At 58.3% G+C, this 10,000-nt stretch overlaps 1 non-coding gene across 1 annotated transcript; it reads right to left on the minus strand.

Annotated features, from left to right (window-relative positions):
• Nucleotides 1-7,769: 7,769 nt before the first annotated feature.
• On the minus strand, nt 7,770-7,888 carry LOC148058424 (5S ribosomal RNA). The gene has a single exon (XR_015709878.1). It is a non-coding gene; the product is annotated as a 5S ribosomal RNA (ribosomal RNA).
• Nucleotides 7,889-10,000: the final 2,112 nt, after the last annotated feature.

Consider the following 10,000-nt stretch of genomic DNA (forward strand, 5'->3'; position numbering starts at 1 on the left):
TCCGAGCCTTTTCCTTCCCTCTCCTGTTATGGTGCCTCCCTATTAACCTCTAGGTGGTTGCGCTCGTGACATCAAAAAGACCACTTTTTGAGGAGCAGTCACACTCGGAAAAAATTTCTTTCGTCAGGCAAAAGAACCAGAGTTCTCCGCGGCCATCCACTCCAACCTTGTCCGACTTTGAGGCACCAGGCTCGGCCACCCTCCGAGCCTTTTCCTTCCCTCTCCTGTTATGGTGCCTCCCTATTAACCTCTAGGTGGTTGCGCTCGTGACATCAAAAAGACCACTTTTTGAGGAGCAGTCACACTCGGAAAAAATTTCTTTCGTCAGGCAAAAGAACCAGAGTTCTCCGCGGCCATCCACTCCAACCTTGTCCGACTTTGAGGCACCAGGCTCGGCCACCCTCCGAGCCTTTTCGCTCCCTCTCCTGTTATGGTGCCTCCCTATTAACCTCTAGGTGGTTGCGCTCGTGACATCAAAAAGACCACTTTTTGAGGAGCAGTCACACTCGGAAAAAATTTCTTTCGTCAGGCAAAAGAACCAGAGTTCTCCGCGGCCATCCACTCCAACCTTGTCCGACTTTGAGGCACCAGGCTCGGCCACCCTCCGAGCCTTTTCACTCCCTCTCCTGTTATGGTGCCTCCCTATTAACCTCTAGGTGGTTGCGCTCGTGACATCAAAAAGACCACTTTTTGAGGAGCAGTCACACTCGGAAAAAATTTCTTTCGTCAGGCAAAAGAACCAGAGTTCTCCGCGGCCATCCACTCCAACCTTGTCCGACTTTGAGGCACCAGGCTCGGCCACCCTCCGAGCCTTTTCCTTCCCTCTCCTGTTATGGTGCCTCCCTATTAACCTCTAGGTGGTTGCGCTCGTGACATCAAAAAGACCACTTTTTGCAGAGCAGTCACACTCGGAAAAAATTTCTTTCGTCAGGCAAAAGAACCAGAGTTCTCCGCGGCCATCCACTCCAACCTTGTCCGACTTTGAGGCACCAGGCTCGGCCACCCTCCGAGCCTTTTCACTCCCTCTCCTGTTATGGTGCCTCCCTATTAACCTCTAGGTGGTTGCGCTCGTGACATCAAAAAGACCACTTTTTGCAGAGCAGTCACACTCGGAAAAAATTTCTTTCGTCAGGCAAAAGAACCAGAGTTCTCAGCGGTCATCCACTCCAACCTTGTCCGACTTTGAGGCACCAGGCTCGGCCACCCTCCGAGCCTTTTCACTCCCTCTCCTGTTATGGTGCCTCCCTATTAACCTCTAGGTGGTTGCGCTCGTGACATCAAAAAGACCACTTTTTGCAGAGCAGTCACACTCGGAAAAAATGTATTTCGTCTGGCAAAAGAACCAGAGTTTTCAGCGGTCATCCACTCCAACCTTGTCCGATTTTGAGGCACCAGGCTCGGCCACCCTCCGAGCCTTTTCACTCCCTCTCCTGTTATGGTGCCTCCCTATTAACCTCTAGGTGGTTGCGCTCGTGACATCAAAAAGACCACTTTTTGCAGAGCAGTCACACTCGGAAAAAATTTCTTTCGTCAGGCAAAAGAACCAGAGTTTTCAGCGGTCATCCACTCCAACCTTGTCCGATTTTGAGGCACCAGGCTCGGCCACCCTCCGAGCCTTTTCACTCCCTCTCCTGTTATGGTGCCTCCCTATTAACCTCTAGGTGGTTGCGCTCGTGACATCAAAAAGACCACTTTTTGCAGAGCAGTCACACTCGGAAAAAATTTCTTTCGTCTGGCAAAAGAACCAGAGTTTTCAGCGGTCATCCACTCCAACCTTGTCCGACTTTGAGGCACCAGGCTCGGCCACCCTCCGAGCCTTTTCACTCCCTCTCCTGTTATGGTGCCTCCCTATTAACCTCTAGGTGGTTGCGCTCGTGACATCAAAAAGACCACTTTTTGAGGAGCAGTCACACTCGGAAAAAATTTATTTCGTCTGGCAAAAGAACCAGAGTTTTCAGCGGTCATCCACTCCAACCTTGTCCGATTTTGAGGCACCAGGCTCGGCCACCCTCCGAGCCTTTTCACTCCCTCTCCTGTTATGGTGCCTCCCTATTAACCTCTAGGTGGTTGCGCTCGTGACATCAAAAAGACCACTTTTTGCAGAGCAGTCACACTCGGGAAAAATTTATTTCGTCTGGCAAAAGAACCAGAGTTTTCAGCGGTCATCCACTCCAACCTTGTCCGATTTTGAGGCACCAGGCTCGGCCACCCTCCGAGCCTTTTCACTCCCTCTCCTGTTATGGTGCCTCCCTATTAACCTCTAGGTGGTTGCGCTCGTGACATCAAAAAGACCACTTTTTTCAGAGCAGTCACACTCGGGAAAAATTTCTTTCGTCTGGCAAAAGAACCAGAGTTTTCAGCGGTCATCCACTCCAACCTTGTCCGATTTTGAGGCACCAGGCTCGGCCACCGTCCGAGCCTTTTCACTCCCTCTCCTGTTATGGTGCCTCCCTATTAACCTCTAGGTGGTTGCGCTCGTGACATCAAAAAGACCACTTTTTTCAGAGCAGTCACACTCGGGAAAAATTTCTTTCGTCTGGCAAAAGAACCAGAGTTTTCAGCGGTCATCCACTCCAACCTTGTCCGATTTTGAGGCACCAGGCTCGGCCACCCTCCGAGCCTTTTCACTCCCTCTCCTGTTATGGTGCCTCCCTATTAACCTCTAGGTGGTTGCGCTCGTGACATCAAAAAGACCACTTTTTTCAGAGCAGTCACACTCGGGAAAAATTTCTTTCGTCTGGCAAAAGAACCAGAGTTATCAGCGGTCATCCACTCCAACCTTGTCCGACGTTGAGGCACCGATGTCGGCCAAGTTCTGAGCGTTCCACCGCCGAATGCCACTGGTCCTCAACACAGCGGACTTCCAATCCAACCTTGTCCGACTTTGAGGCACCGAAGTCGGCCTCAGCCCGAGCCTTCCCCCGCCGACCTCACTGGAGCCCGCCATCCAGGGACCGGCGGAGGTCGCCCGCATGACCGCGGCAAAGTGTCTCAAAGTCGGGCACGACCGCTCGAGTCACCCGCCAACCCGGTCCGGGGCACCTCCAGGGACCGGCGGAGGTCGCCCGCATGACCGCGGCAAAGTGTCTCAAAGTCGGGCATGACCGCTCGAGTCACCCGCCAACCCGGTCCGGGGCACCTCCAGGGACCGGCGGAGGACGCCCGCATGACCGCGACAAAGTGTCTCAAAGTCGGGCACGACCGCTCGAGTCACCCGCCAACCCGGTCCGGGGCACCTCCAGGGACCGGCGGAGGACGCCCGCATGACCGCGACAAAGTGTCTCAAAGTCGGGCATGACCGCTCGAGTCACCCGCCAACCCTTTCCGGGGCACCTCCAGGGACCGGCGGAGGACGCCCGCATGACCGCGACAAAGTGTCTCAAAGTCGGGCATGACCGCTCGAGTCACCCGCCAACCCGGTCCGGGGCACCTCCAGGGACCGGCGGAGGACGCCCGCATGACCGCGACAAAGTGTCTCAAAGTCGGGCACGACCGCTCGAGTCACCCGCCAACCCGGTCCGGGGCACCTCCAGGGACCGGCGGAGGACGCCCGCATGACCGCGACAAAGTGTCTCAAAGTCGGGCACGACCGTTCGAGTCACCCGCCAACCCGGTCCGGGGAACCTCCGGGGACCGGCGGAGGTCGCTCGCATGACCGCGACAAAGTGTCTCAAAGTCGGGCACGACCGCTCGAGTCACCCGCCAACCCGGTCCGGGGCACCTCCAGGGACCGGCGGAGGACGCCCGCATGACCGCGACAAAGTGTCTCAAAGTCGGGCATGACCGTTCGAGTCACCCGCCAACCCGGTCCGGGGCACCTCCAGGGACCGGCGGAGGAGGCCCGCATGACCGCGACAAAGTGTCTCAAAGTCGGGCATGACCGCTCGAGTCACCCGCCAACCCGGTCCGGGGCACCTCCGGGGACCGGCGGAGGACGCCCGCATGACCGCGACAAAGTGTCTCAAAGTCGGGCACGACCGCTCGAGTCACCCGCCAACCCGGTCCGGGGCACCTCCGGGGACCGGCGGAGGACGCCCGCATGACCGCGACAAAGTGTCTCAAAGTCGGGCACGACCGCTCGAGTCACCCGCCAACCCGGTCCGGGGCACCTCCGGGGACCGGCGGAGGACGCCCGCATGACCGCGACAAAGTGTCTCAAAGTCGGGCATGACCGCTCGAGTCACCCGCCAACCCGGTCCGGGGCACCTCCGGGGACCGGCGGAGGACGCCCGCATGACCGCGACAAAGTGTCTCAAAGTCGGGCACGACCGCTCGAGTCACCCGCCAACCCGGTCCGGGGCACCTCCGGGGAGCAGTGGAGGTCGCTCGCATGACCGCGACAAAGTGTCTCAAAGTCGGGCATGACCGCTCGAGTCGCCCGCCATCCCGGTCCGGAGCTCAACACTTTGTCGTTTTTTCCACTCCCTCCCCATTAACCTCTAGGTGGTTGCGCTCGTGACATCAAAAAGACCACTTTTTGCAGAGCAGTCACACTCGGAAAAAATTCGTTTCGTCTGGCAAAAGAACCAGAGTTCTCAGCGGGCTTCCAGTCCAACCTTGTCCGATTTTGAGGCACCAGGCTCGGCCACAGTCCGAGCCCATTCACTCCCTCCCCTGTTGTACTCGCTCCCTATTAACCTCTAGGTGGTTGCGCTCGTGACATCAAAAAGACCACTTTTTGAGGAGCAGTCACACTTGGGAAAAATCCGTTTGCGCTCACACCATCCCTCCCCATTAACCTCTAGGTGGTTGCGCTCGTGACATCAAAAAGACCACTTTTTGAGGAGCAGTCACACTTAGGAAAAATCCGTTTGCGCTCACACCATCCCTCCCCATTAACCTCTAGGTGGTTGCGCTCGTGACATCAAAAAGACCACTTTTTGAGGAGCAGTCAGACACCGAGGTTTTCTGGATTTATGTCCGTTTTCCTGGTTCTCTGACTCGGGCACCTTGTGACCGACATCCCCCCCTTCCCTGGTTCTATTTTGCCGATACTTTGGTGAGTTTTCTACCCGCAAACCAAGCCCCCCAAGCCCGCCGCCTGGTGGGGGAACATGCCCCCTGGTCCTGGTTCTATTTTAGGACACTTTGGTGAGTTTTCTACCCGCAAACCAAGCCCCCCAAGCCCGCCGCCTGGTGGGGGAACATGCCCCCTGGTCCCGGTTCTATTTTAGGACACTTTGGTGAGTTTTCTACCCGCAAACCAAGCCCCCCAAGCCCGCCGCCTGGTGGGGGAAGATGCCCCCTGGTCCCGGTTCTATTTTAGGACACTTTGGTGAGTTTTCTACCCGGAAACCAAGCCCCCCAAGCCCGCCACCTGGTGGGGGAAGAGGCCCCCTGGTCCCGGTTCTATTTTAGGACACTTTGGTGAGTTTTCTACCCACACTGCAGGTCCCCAAATGCCGCCATCTGGTGGGGGAACATGCCGCCTGCACCGGTTCTATTTTAAGTCACTTTGGTGAGTTTTCTGCCCACACTACGGGTCCCCAAATGCCGCCATCTGGTGGGGGAACATGCCGCCTGCACCGGTTCTATTTTAAGTCACTTTGGTGAGTTTTCTGCCCACACTACGGGTCCCCAAATGCCGCCATCTGGTGGGGGAACATGCCGCCTGCACCGGTTCTATTTTAAGTCACTTTGGTGAGTTTTCTGCCCACACTACGGGTCCCCAAATGCCGCCATCTGGTGGGGGAACATGCCGCCTGCACCGGTTCTATTTTAAGTCACTTTGGTGAGTTTTCTGCCCACACTACGGCTCCCCAAATGCCGCCATCTGGTGGGGGAACATGCCGCCTGCACCGGTTCTATTTTAAGTCACTTTGGTGAGTTTTCTACCCACACTACGGGTCCCCAAATGCCGCCATCTGGTGGGGGAACATGCCGCCTGCACCGGTTCTATTTTAAGTCACTTTGGTGAGTTTTCTACCCACACTACGGGTCCCCAAATGCCGCCATCTGGTGGGGGAACATGCCGCCTGCACCGGTTCTATTTTAAGTCACTTTGGTGAGTTTTCTGCCCACACTACGGGTCCCCAAATGCCGCCATCTGGTGGGGGAACTGCCGCCTAGTCCCGGTTCTATTTTAGGTCACTTTTCTCACTTTCTGACCCACAAATAATGCCCCAAATGCCGCCGCCTGGTGGGGGGAACTGCCGCCTAGTCCCGGTTCTATTTTAGGTCACTTTTCTCACTTTCTTACCCACAAATAATGCCCCAAATGCCGCCGCCTGGTGGGGGGAACTGCCGCCTAGTCCCGGTTCTATTTTAGGTCACTTTTCTCACTTTCTGACCCACAAATAATGCCCCAAATGCCGCCGCCTGGTGGGGGGAACTGCCGCCTAGTCCCGGTTCTATTTTAGGTCACTTTTCTCACTTTCTGACCCACAAATAATGCCCCAAATGCCGCCGCCTGGTGGGGGGAACTGCCGCCTAGTCCCGGTTCTATTTTAGGTCACTTTTCTCACTTTCTGACCCACAAATAATGCCCCAAATGCCGCCGCCTGGTGGGGGGAACTGCCGCCTAGTCCCGGTTCTATTTTAGGTCACTTTTCTCACTTTCTTACCCACAAATAATGCCCCAAATGCCGCCGCCTGGTGGGGGGAACTGCCGCCTAGTCCCGGTTCTATTTTAGGTCACTTTTCTCACTTTCTTACCCACAAATAATGCCCCAAATGCCGCCGCCTGGTGGGGGGAACTGCCGCCTAGTCCCGGTTCTATTTTAGGTCACTTTTCTCACTTTCTGACCCACAAATAATGCCCCAAATGCCGCCGCCTGGTGGGGGGAACTGCCGCCTAGTCCCGGTTCTATTTTAGGTCACTTTTCTCACTTTCTGACCCACAAATAATGCCCCAAATGCCGCCGCCTGGTGGGGGGAACTGCCGCCTAGTCCCGGTTCTATTTTAGGTCACTTTTCTCACTTTCTGACCCACAAATAATGCCCCAAATGCCGCCGCCTGGTGGGGGGAACTGCCGCCTAGTCCCGGTTCTATTTTAGGTCACTTTTCTCACTTTCTGACCCACAAATAATGCCCCAAATGCCGCCGCCTGGTGGGGGGAACTGCCGCCTAGTCCCGGTTCTATTTTAGGTCACTTTTCTCACTTTCTGACCCACAAATAATGCCCCAAATGCCGCCGCCTGGTGGGGGGAACTGCCGCCTAGTCCCGGTTCTATTTTAGGTCACTTTTCTCACTTTCTTACCCACAAATAATGCCCCAAATGCCGCCGCCTGGTGGGGGGAACTGCCGCCTAGTCCCGGTTCTATTTTAGGTCACTTTTCTCACTTTCTTACCCACAAATAATGCCCCAAATGCCGCCGCCTGGTGGGGGGAACTGCCGCCTAGTCCCGGTTCTATTTTAGGTCACTTTTCTCACTTTCTGACCCACAAATAATGCCCCAAATGCCGCCGCCTGGTGGGGGGAACTGCCGCCTAGTCCCGGTTCTATTTTAGGTCACTTTTCTCACTTTCTGACCCACAAATAATGCCCCAAATGCCGCCGCCTGGTGGGGGGAACTGCCGCCTAGTCCCGGTTCTATTTTAGGTCACTTTTCTCACTTTCTTACCCACAAATAATGCCCCAAATGCCGCCGCCTGGTGGGGGGAACTGCCGCCTAGTCCCGGTTCTATTTTAGGTCACTTTTCTCACTTTCTGACCCACAAATAATGCCCCAAATGCCGCCGCCTGGTGGGGGGAACTGCCTGCTAGTCCCGGTTCTATTTTAGGTCACTTTTCTCACTTTTCTACCCACAAATAATGGCAAAAAAAAATGCTTACAGCACCCAGTATTCCCAGGCGGTCTCCCATCCAAGTACTAACTGGGCCCGACCCTGCTTGGCTTCCGAGATCAGACGAGATCGGGCTCATTCAGGGTGGTGTGGCCGTAAGCGAGGGAAGCGCTTGTGAAATGCCCCAAAGTGTTGAAAATGTTCCCCAGGCCCCTGGTTCCCCATCCCCGCAGGAGGAGGCTCCCCAGGCCCCCTGGTTCCCCATCCCCGCAGGAGGAGGCTCCCCAGGCCCCCTGGTGCAGGAGGAGGCTCCCCAGGCCCCTGGTTCCCCATCCCCGCAGGAGGAGGCTCCCCAGGCCCCCTGGTTCCCCATCCCCGCAGGAGGAGGCTCCCCAGGCCCCATGGTTCCCCATCACCGCAGGAGGAGGCTCCCCAGGCCCCTGGTTCCCCATCCCCGCAGGAGGAGGCTCCCCAGGCCCCCTGGTTCCCCATCCCCGCAGGAGGAGGCTCCCCAGGCCCCATGGTTCCCCATCACCGCAGGAGGAGGCTCCCCAGGCCCCCTGGTTCCCCATCCCCGCAGGAGGAGGCTCCCCAGGCCCCCTGGTGCAGGAGGAGGCTCCCCAGGCCCCCTGGTTCCCCATCCCCGCAGGAGGAGGCTCCCCAGGCCCCCTGGTTCTCCATGCCCGCAGGAGGAGGCTCCCCAGGCCCCTGGTTCTCCATCCCCGCAGGAGGAGGCTCCCCAGGCCCCCTGGTTCTCCATCCCCGCAGGAGGAGGCTCCCCAGGCCCCCTGGTTCTCCATCCCCGCAGGAGGAGGCTCCCCAGGCCCCTGGTTCTCCATCCCCGCAGTAGGAGGCTCCCCAGGCCCCCTGGTTCTCCATCCCCGCAGGAGGAGGCTCCCCAGGCCCCCTGGTTCTCCATCCCCGCAGGAGGAGGCTCCCCAGGCCCCCTGGTTCTCCATCCCCGCAGGAGGAGGCTCCCCAGGCCCCTGGTTCTCCATGCCCGCAGGAGGAGGCTCCCCAGGCCCCCATGTTCTCCATGCCCGCAGGAGGAGGCTCCCCAGGCCCCTTGGTTCTCCATCCCCGCAGGAGGAGGCTCCCCAGGCCCCTGGTTCCCCATCCCCGCAGGAGGAGGCTCCCCAGGCCCCCTGGTTCTCCATGCCCGCAGGAGGAGGCTCCCCAGGCCCCCTGGTTCTCCATGCCCGCAGGAGGAGGCTCCCCAGGCCCCCTGGTTCTCCATGCCCGCAGGAGGAGGCTCCCCAGGCCCCCTGGTTCTCCATCCCCGCAGGAGGAGGCTCCCCAGGCCCCTGGTTCTCCATGCCCGCAGGAGGAGGCTCCCCAGGCCCCCTGGTTCTCCATGACCGCAGGAGGAGGCTCCCCAGGCCCCCTGGTTCTCCATCCCCGCAGGAGGAGGCTCCCCAGGCCCCCTGGTTCCCCATCCCCGCAGGAGGAGGCTCCCCAGGCCCCCTGGTTCTCCATGCCCGCAGGAGGAGGCTCCCCAGGCCCCCTGGTTCCCCATCCCCGCAGGAGGAGGCTCCCCAGGCCCCTGGTTCTCCATCACCGCAGGAGGAGGCTCCCCAGGCCCCCTGGTTCTCCATGCCCGCGGGAGGAGGCTCCCCAGGCCCCCTGGTTGGGAGAGGGGGAAAAAGACCAAAGTGTTTAAAAATGCCCCAAAGTGTTGAAAATGTTCCCCAGGCCCCTGGTTCCCCATCCCCGCAGGAGGAGGCTCCCCAGGCCCCCTGGTTGGGAGAGGGGGAAAAAGAGCAAAGTGTTTAAAAATGCCCCAAAGTGTTGAAAATGTTCCCCAGGCCCCTGGTTCCCCATCCCCGCAGGAGGAGGCTCCCCAGGCCCCCTGGTTGGGAGAGGGGGAAAAAGAGCAAAGTGTTTAAAAATGCCCCAAAGTGTTGAAAATGTTCCCCAGGCCCCTGGTTCCCCATCCCCGCAGGAGGAGGCTCCCCAGGCCCCCTGGTTGGGAGAGGGGGGAAAAAGACCAAAGTGTTTAAAAATGCCCCAAAGTGTTGAAAATGTTCCCCAGGCCCCTGGTTCCCCATCCCCGCAGGAGGAGGCTCCCCAGGCCCCCTGGTTGGGAGAGGGGGAAAAAGAGCAAAGTGTTTAAAAATGCCCCAAAGTGTTGAAAATGTTCCCCAGGCCCCTGGTTCCCCATCCCCGCAGGAGGAGGCTCCCCAGGCCCCCTGGTTGGGAGAGGGGGGAAAAGAGCAAAGTGTTTAAAAATGCCCCAAAGTGTTGAAAATGTTCCCCAGGCCCCTGGTTCCCCA

This window comes from Callionymus lyra, unplaced genomic scaffold, assembly GCF_982586985.1.
Source record: "Callionymus lyra unplaced genomic scaffold, fCalLyr1.hap1.1 HAP1_SCAFFOLD_83, whole genome shotgun sequence".
In the NCBI taxonomy this organism is placed as follows: Eukaryota; Metazoa; Chordata; class Actinopteri; order Syngnathiformes; family Callionymidae; genus Callionymus; species Callionymus lyra.